Source organism: Condylura cristata, unplaced genomic scaffold (assembly GCF_000260355.1).
Source record: "Condylura cristata isolate star-nosed mole 26May11 unplaced genomic scaffold, ConCri1.0 scaffold00055, whole genome shotgun sequence".
Taxonomy (NCBI): domain Eukaryota; kingdom Metazoa; phylum Chordata; class Mammalia; order Eulipotyphla; family Talpidae; genus Condylura; species Condylura cristata.
The window spans coordinates 251938-260856 of record NW_004567156.1 but is presented as its reverse complement, the minus strand read 5'-3'; the positions used below and the strand labels follow the sequence as shown (position 1 = coordinate 260856).

The 8919-nt window shown below is 53.0% G+C and overlaps 1 protein-coding gene across 1 annotated transcript in view; it reads left to right on the top strand.

Moving 5' to 3' along the window:
- Window positions 1–8919, top strand: part of LOC101634133 (patr class I histocompatibility antigen, A-126 alpha chain-like) — a 120902-nt gene that overhangs the window by 1166 nt on the left and 110817 nt on the right. The window lies entirely within an intron of this gene.

Below are 8919 nucleotides of genomic sequence, written 5' to 3'. Positions count from 1 at the left end.
GGGGGCTCAAGGTCTGGGACTCCCCTCACCCTGTGCCCCACAGGGAAATGGGATAATGGCCAGAGCAGCACCTGCTTTCTGGTCAGAGGGGAGAGGCCCCTGGGTGTCATATTCTGTACTAGAGAGACTTGCCCAGATGTCACTGCTTGTCTGGGCACGTAAGGAGTCAGGGGAGGCCATGCCTGAGATCATCCTTCACCACATATTTGACCTGCAGCCATCCTGGAAACCAGGAGTTTTTCTTTCAGGTCTTGTTTTTGGTCTGAGAACAGTTTTGGACCTGACTCTGCCTTTCTGGGTCACTCACCCCTGCCCAGGTCAGGAGCAGGGTCTGTGTCCTCCTTAGAGACCTGCACCCTCCCACCCTGGGCTCTCACCCGATGATCCCAGATTCCCCAGACAGGGCTGGGCTCTGGGTTTTGTGCTTCCTCCTCCACACCAATGTCCTGACCATTCTGAGGATGGTCATGTGAGGCTGCTTCAGTGTCTGTGGAGGACACTGAATAATTATGCAAAATGTGAGTTACCGATTTTTTCCCCTTCAGATCTCCCAAAGACACAGGTGACCCACCACCCCACCTCTGACCAGAATGTCACCCTGAAGTGCTGGGCCCTGGGCTTTTACCCTGCGGAGATCACCCTGACCTGGCAGCGAGATGGGGAGAACCTGACCTGGGACACTGAGCTGGTGGACACCAGGCCTGGAGGGGACAGAACCTTCCAGAAGTGGGCAGCTGTGGTGGTGCCTTCTGGAGAGGAGCAGAGATACACGTGCTATGTACAGCATGAGGGGCTGCTGGAGCCCCGAGTCCTGAGATGGGGTGAGGAGGGGATGTGGGCACAAAGACTGCTCTTTGGGGATCAGGGTCCTCTTGACCTCTCAGAGTGTCAGGATGAGGCCTGGGGCTCAGGGTTTCCCCTCCCCTTCCCTTCCAGAGCCCCCTCCTCAGCCCTCCACCCCCACCAGGGGCCTCATTGCTGGCCTGGTTCTCCTTGGAGCTGTGCTTACTTGGGCTACAATGGCTGCAGCTGTGATGTGGAGGAAGAAGCGCTCAGGTAGGGAAGGGAGTGGGGGATCCTGTCCACAGGGGGCTTTTAAGTCACAGGGGGGAACTTTCCCTGCCTGGTAAATGTAGGTACTATCCACATCCACATGTTCCTTAGTCTGGAGCTGATTGCTAATTCTCTTGTAAAAAATACTTATGAAAAGGAATCAGATTATTCATGTTGTTATTTCTGGGGACCTGACCCCCAGCAAATGTCAAAGGGTCCAGGCCCCCTCATCTCCTTTCTCCATATTTCCTGGCCCTGCCCTGGTCTTCGGTCACAGTCTGGAAACTTCTCAGTGTTTTGAACTAAGGGATTCCTTTAGACTTCATGGGCTGCCTCCTCCTTGCTCTCACATGATGTTTCTTCCCACAGGGGAACAGGGAGGAAGCTACACTCAGGCTGCAGGTGAGTGTGGATCAGGGGTTTGGTCCCTGAGCCCCTGAGACAGTGTAGATGGAGCCCCTGGGGGAGTCACCCCATCAGCCCCTCCTGTGGTCTCCTCTCTCGTGGCTCTGACCAGGTCTGTGTTGTTCTCCCCCAAGCAGCCACAGTGCCCAGGGCCCTGATGTGTCTCTCAGCCTCTAAAGGTGAGACCCTGAGGCCTGTGTGGGAGGGGCTGGGGCAGAGAGGAGGGACCAGGTTATGGGGGGCTGTGAGGGGACATTCTGAGATGTGGTAGACTACTGAGGAAGTTAACACTTAAGGTAATTAATTCTCCTGTATTTCTTCAATTTTATTTTCTTTCACAGCGTGATACAATAGGCTTGTGTGGGACTGAGACCTATTAGATTTCTTCTGATTCCCATTTTGTGATTCATGATCTCATGGTTTAAACTACAATGAAAAACCACTTTAGACCTGTGAGAAAGGCCCAAACCAAAAAGACCAGAAATACCGAGTGCTGGCGAGAACATGGAGAAGAGGACACAGGTTCTACTGTTTGGAGGGTAGTAGACTGCGCCAGCTCTTGTGAAAAACAGTATTGAGGTTTCTGAAAAGACTAAAGTTGGATCTTCTGGGGAGTGCACAGGCCCTTCCCTAGTGCTTGGTGAGGGCACAGATTCAGGCTGTAACCACCCCCTGGTTACTGAGTGACAGCAGCCAAGCTGGGCAACCACCTCAGTGCCCAGGACAGGGGAGGGGCAGGGTGGGATCCAGCTGTCAGAAACACCAACTCCTGCCATCTCTGCAGCGGGGCTGGCGCTGGAGGGGACTGTGCTGACCCGTGGGGTCAAAGGAGAGAGACAGACACCTGAAGGCGTCCCTACATGTGACCAAGGAGACGCCAACCCACACAGAGGCCAGGTGGGGCAGACTTCAATCCTAACCGTGCGCCCCCAGTCTGTGCCTGGTGCTGGCCAGGGCTGCAGACCAGCCCGGGCTTCCTGTCTTGGCAGCGCTGAGGGGAGTGAATCTCTCTAGCTTGGATCAGACTTATTTGATGACAAATCCTGATGCCAGCTGACGGGGTCCCCCATTGTGTCTTGTTGCGCCTACAACACCCCAGGATGCTCCAGCCCCTGCTGTTTGCTGGGCTGAGACAGATCTTGTACTCGATGCTGCAGGTTATGATTTTATAGCATTTTTATGTCCAACCACATGGCCAGAAGGTGACACCTGTGAACAAACTGTTCCTCTCCTGACTGACAAATATTGGTGCTTTGAGCCTTTTTTCTCTTTGCAGCACTGAACTACTATTTTGTTTATTTTTGTTTATGATCATTCTCTAGTGAACCACCCACAGTTTTTAAAGACCTAAGTCTATGATGAACCATGTTTACAGTCACCTCAATACCTTGGTTAAGTTTCCCACCACTTCCTGGCTCCTGTGGGGCTGAGGCTATAGCCTATTATATATAGCACAGGAGAGTCTCCACAGGCTACACCCAGCTCATCCCAGTGTGCTGTCACCCTTTCTCAGTGACATGTCCCCTGACAGTCCTTCACCACAGACCCTGTGTGAGCGCGTCCCCAGACCTCTCCTCCGGGAGATTCCTGCTCACCTGCAGGCCACGCTCCTCCCCTGTGAGGCCTCTTCAGCGTTTACCTGTCCCCTCTCCCCTCTCATCTTCCCACTGCTCAGCAGATTTATTTAGGTTGTACATCTCGGTCAGTAACAGTACCCCACCACACTCATTAAGAAGATCCCATTGTGCTTAATGCACCAGGCTCTGGCCTGACAAGAGCAGGACACAGCGCACAGACGGCACCTGGTCACTAGTGGCCCTGTCTCCACCCTGGCAGTGACCACATGTGGACTGTAGTCACAGGAGCCTCCATCTGGCAGCAGCTCTGGTGTGATCCATAGTGACTGTGGGAGTGGCCTTGTCACGTGTCACATGTCCCGTGTTCTCTGGGGACACTGCAAATACTACATTTTACTGATAAATACATAAAGTGGTATTTCAAAATATATTGATACTACCATGATTTAATCCAGATGGGAATTATTGAGTTTAATATTTTGATGTTTATTTTTAAACACCATTATGTGGTAAGTGTAAAATCGTGTGAATATTCATACATTTAGAAGGGAAATGTGATGCCTGCACAGGATATTTGACTACTGGTTTTTGAGTAAACTGAGGTAGTGCAGTTTTGATGTTTCAAAGTTACAAATTCTATGAGGAGAAACGATTGCCCACCGTTTCTTTGTATCACACGTCAATGAAATCACCTGGCATTTGTTGTTCTCCTTCTGATTCCACTGAGTCTGCTTTCTTCCATTTCTAGCCATGTTTTTATAAATCGAAGATTTCATCATTTTCCACAGCTGAATATGCCACTGTGTATATTATACCACATGCTCTTGATCCACTCATCTATTTTAGACACATAGGTAGATTCCATCATTCGGCCACTGTAAGTATCTTTGCAGTAAACACAAGAGCACATATATGTGGTGTCCAGCCTTCCTCTTCCTCAGTCATCACTCCTGGGACCCCTCCATGCTCAAGCTACAAATATCTTCACATCATATCACCTCCCAGATCTACTTCTTACTCAGAGGAGGGTCTCCACCTGAGTCCTCAATGAGGTCAAATCCACTGGCCACACCAGAGTGAGGTGGGTGCTCACAGGGACAGGCCCCGCTCCCTCTCCAGGCAGTCACATATTGTTAAGTTGAATGTAAAAATCCCTCCTGATGTTGCCATCGTGATGGACAGACATGAAGTGGGCGAGGTTATGTACAGGGCTCCAAAATGTCTACAAAATGACCAAATTCTGGCCTCTGTTCAGACAGAATAAGGATAATTTTTCGTATAGTGGCTCTTAAGATATTAGAAATTTCTGTGTCCACAGCAGGACAAACCCTATCTAAAGACATGGGTGTTTGCGGTATATTGGTGGAAATGTCCTAACCCGCCATTACCAGGAACAAAAGTCCTCCCAAACTGCCTCCTGTGTGACTGTATTAATTTCTTAACTCAAATGACCTAAATTTGCTGTGCCCACCACCAGGCCCTGGGGCTCACAGTGAGCAGTCCCAGGATTCTGTGTGTCTGGGACTCCGAGTCCAGCTGGAGAGGGGCACAGCATGAGGGGCCCTGACCTGGGCGCCGCTGGGCTCCTCCCTGAGGAGGTGACAGGTGACCTGAACCCTAGGGGGTAAGGAGGGGACAGTGCTGAGGGTGACCCCGAGGAGACAGCGGTGAGGGTCCTGGTGCTGGGCACGGGGTGGTTCCAGAGCTGGGCACCAGCAGGAACTGGAGCCGCTGCAGCGGGTGCTGGGGGCAGGGGCCTCACTCTGGGCCTGGACTCCAGACTGTCCCCCAGCACATAGGTGGGACCTGCATAGGGACTCTCCCCAGAGCCTCAGTTTCTTCACCTGTGTGTGAGGTTAGGGACGAGGTGAGGACGGTGAGCTGACGCCTGTGAGGTCTCAGCTCAGAGCCGGGCACAGCTGGACGCTCAGCCCCTGGCTGCCCTCCTGGCTGCAGGGAAGGAGGGGGCAGGGGAGGTGACAACAGGCCCTGGGAGCCCCCTGCCTGTGTGGGAGAAAAGGCAGGTGGGGTCCACGTGACACAGGCCTGGGGTGCCACGGGAAGCAGACACTGGAGAGGGGGATAGTGGGGGGCAGGGAGGAGACTCCTGGGGCCTGATCAAGACAGGTATGGTCACCCCCACCCTGAGCGTCTCCTCTGCCCTCCGTGTGTCTCTTCCTCACCCACCTTGAAGGACAGTCATGACCTCGGGCCATGACTGGACCCTCCTGGCAGAGGGACCCGCAGCGTCTGCCTGGAGACGGGGCCCTGGAGCCCCTCCTGTGCCCACAACCCCTGCCAGGCCTGTCACAGTGAGTCTGTCTCAGACCTGCCGGGGCCCTGTGCTGTCCATGGGGTCAGGACCACCCAAGAGGGACAGCACCCTGCTGGGTCCTGGTCAGTCTTTGTTCCAGCCCCAGCACAGACCTGGGGGGAGAAAGCAGCACAAGAAGTGGGTTTGGAGGGTAGCACAGGAGGAGGGGGTTCCTCTATTTCTGAGGACCAAGAGGGCGTGATTTACATCGATTCTAACCAGTGTCACTCAGTGCTGCAGAAGTGAAAGTTCCAGGTTTCATAGGTGAAGTCATTCTGAAGTCATTACTGTCATTCTGAATTTGGGACAAATCTGGGTGACTTGCTCTCATATGGAGTAATCCATGCTATTCTAGAAAGATAAAGTCCTGTCTTTTTTCTCTGCGTTGAAATATTTTATTTTTATGTTTTATATTTATTTTCCTGTGTTGTTGCTAATTTGGGGCAGTATTTGGTTCCTCCCCTCAGGGGGTCCCCGTGGTCCCCACCTGGCCCTGTGAGCCCCTCCCCCGTGTGGCTCCTGCCCCTTCCCCTGGCTGGTGCATGTGACAGGCTACGCTCAGCCTGCAGCTTCATCTTCCTGGCTTTATTCTTTCTCTAGAGTCTCCTGTAACTGCAACCTCCGTCATGTGTCTTTCCCTGTGACTACTCTCACTGAGCACGATCCCTCAGCTCCACCCAGGATGTTGCAAGTGACGAGAGTTCATCTGCTCTGACCTCTAACTGGTCCCCAGTGTGCCTGTGTCCCCCGTCTCCTTGACCTGCTCATCTGTGCAATCAACCCACAATGCGAAACCAGCTCACACCTGTGGGAACGGCCCCCATTACAGGCAGAGAGAAACACCATGGTGGGGGACAGGAGCCTCTTACCCCGCTGTGGGGTGGCAGCTGGTCTGGCCAGTCCTAGAGTAGGGAAAACCGGGTTTACCCGGCAGTGCCAGACCGCGGAGCCTCAGGAGTGGGGAGGTCAGGAAAAGCTTTGTTACTTGGGCGTGTGGACCCAGACCTGGGAGGTTCCCATACAGTCTGAGCCCCAGATGAAGCGGTTAGTGTTATATATGACGGTCTCTATCTTTGTTACACTGAGAGGCCCAGTCACAAACCTCACATAGGGCAAGGTTTGAAGTCTGAAAGTGAGCAGACCTGTTCATTGGGCCTATATGGGAATGTCAACTGCACCAGATCAGAAAGTACCACCTGGTGGGATCGCCATTACAATTTGCTCAATAGTATTTTTCCTTATCGGTCCTCCCTTTGGTTCCTTTGTGAGTTGTTTTTCTCATAAGGCATCACCTAATTTTTTTAGGGAGAATATGATCATTACTTGGTGGCCTTTATGGGGTGACAGTCACAGGAATCCTGGGGGGCAATCTGACTTGGTTGGCTGAGGCAGGGCCCTTTTCTGTAGTCAGTAGAGTCTGGTGGATGTTTTTCAAACCACCCCAGACTTGTTTGCACAGAAACAACATTGTTCCTGCCCAATCTGTGGGCAGAGTGAGGAGACCCAGCCTCTGTGGTTTGGGGGCAGCACAGTCACGAAGGAGTCCAGCTGGCGTGGGGGCTTGGGCTGATCTAAGGAGCATTCAAATATGACTTAAGTGGGCCTCCAGCCCTTTATAATAGCGTGAGGCTCTTACCTCAGCCTCCAGGATGCACTCAGCAGACCTGCCGTGAGTGGGCGACTCAGGGGTCTCTATGTAGGGAGGGGTTCTTACCTCTGAAAGTGGATCTCTCCCAGTAAAATAGTCAGGCCAGGCACCAGAGTAACCACAGAGCAGGACGGCCGTGTGGAATAACACATCGGTTCACTCCCGGGACACAGGCCAGCTGAGTCCCATTGGTGATTCATATTCTAGGGGTCTGAGCTTTGTGGCATTTCCCCATATAGATATGGGACCAGGATGAGATTCGAGGAGGAGTTAGAAGATACCTTTGGAGGGAACAGCCTGGGTCGACTTCGGCTCCCTCGCACAGGACCCGGCTTTGTGCAGACCCAGCGGGCTGAGGCGAGAGCCACGGGGGAGCGGCTGAGAGCCACGTGTGCAGCGCTGACTGTGTCTCAGCGGGACACAGGGGTTTGCAGAGAGACCAGGGGCACCCAGGGGGTGCCAGACTAGACCAGGGGGTGGAGACTAGAAAGCTCCCTTGTTCTTTGTGGCCCTAGGGTCAGGCCGGGCACAGACACTGGTTAACTGCAGTTACTGGGGCTCAGAGGCTGAGTCCTCACATAGCAGGGAGGTGAGGGTCAGGGAACAAGGAGCTGACAAGCAGGCTCATGTTGCCAGGCATTTGACAGTCACACAGTGTCAGGTAGCCTGAAGCAAGAGGAAGTCTGTCTTCCATCCCAGCTGTCAGGGCTGCCCAGGTCAACTGCAAAGAGTCACTGCACGGACAGTGAGAGCAAGCCAGAGGTCACTGCATGGACAGTGAGAGCAAGCTTCCGCCATGCACAGACTGGGTGGGGTCAGAGCAGGGCCCAATGGCCAAGGCTGGGGAAATGTCCCTTTCTCTGGCTGGCAGGTTCCTGTCGTCTGGCGGATGCACAGGTTGGGATTGAGACCCTAAAGCACCAGGGTAGATGAAATGGAAGCAAAGGGGCCAGTCACATGGGTTGAGAGGCTCCTTCAGTTTTTTACTCAGGCCGTGTCACCTGCCTGGCCCCGATACACCAGGGGACCCTCAAGGGACAGGTGCTCTAAGGTGTACTTTTGAAGGTCATTAAGTGTGATGTCTGTCTCAGGGGAGTCCGAATTCCAGGGTGGTGTGGTCTCCTTGTCCTGTGGAGAAACAATAGTGCCCCAGCCAGGCGCACCTGAGGACCATGGCGGGTCACGATGACCCAAGGCTGAGCACACTCGTGCAAGCAGGACCGAAAATGGGCCTGAGGGTACGTGACCATCGGCCAGGGAGGAACCTTGGGCAAACTCTTCTGGTTCTCCCCACAGCCCCTCAGCAGTCTCTCCCACAGCCCAGCAGTAGTCTCCACTTCCCCCCTTTGCCTGGTGGGGACCTTAGATCTTGCCCAGAGTCCCTTTTGCTGAATCGGGGAGCTTAGGAACAGGAACAGCATCCCCTGTGTTCCTGCTTTCTGGGCATCTGAGTCCACACATTAAGTGCACAAACAAAGACATGTGGTGCTTTCAAACATAATAGCTTCTAGACGATCTTGTAAAGCTTTTTCCAAATCAGTCTTAACTTTACTAGGACCCCTTTATACCCCCTTTATCACCACGCTGTGACACTGAGATTTTTGTTTTGAAATGAGACCATTCAGCCTGTCATTCCAGATGATCAACTCCCAGAAGTTTTGTCTAAGCTTAATGTTGTCTTTCTGTTACAAGGTGGCCCCAATATGAAATGGGGTGCCTGACTGTGGGTCCTCACCGTGGGCTTAAAGTGACTTACAATAGGACTCAGCTGCAGGCACACACAAAGGTTAATAAAGGGTTTATTTACAAAATAAGGGGAAATGAAGAAATGAACATTACAGGGAGATAAATTGGCAATGCGTCCTCCCTGTTCCGCTGACCTAGAATCCCACTGGCTGCTGAGAGCTGGGGACAGCCAAGAG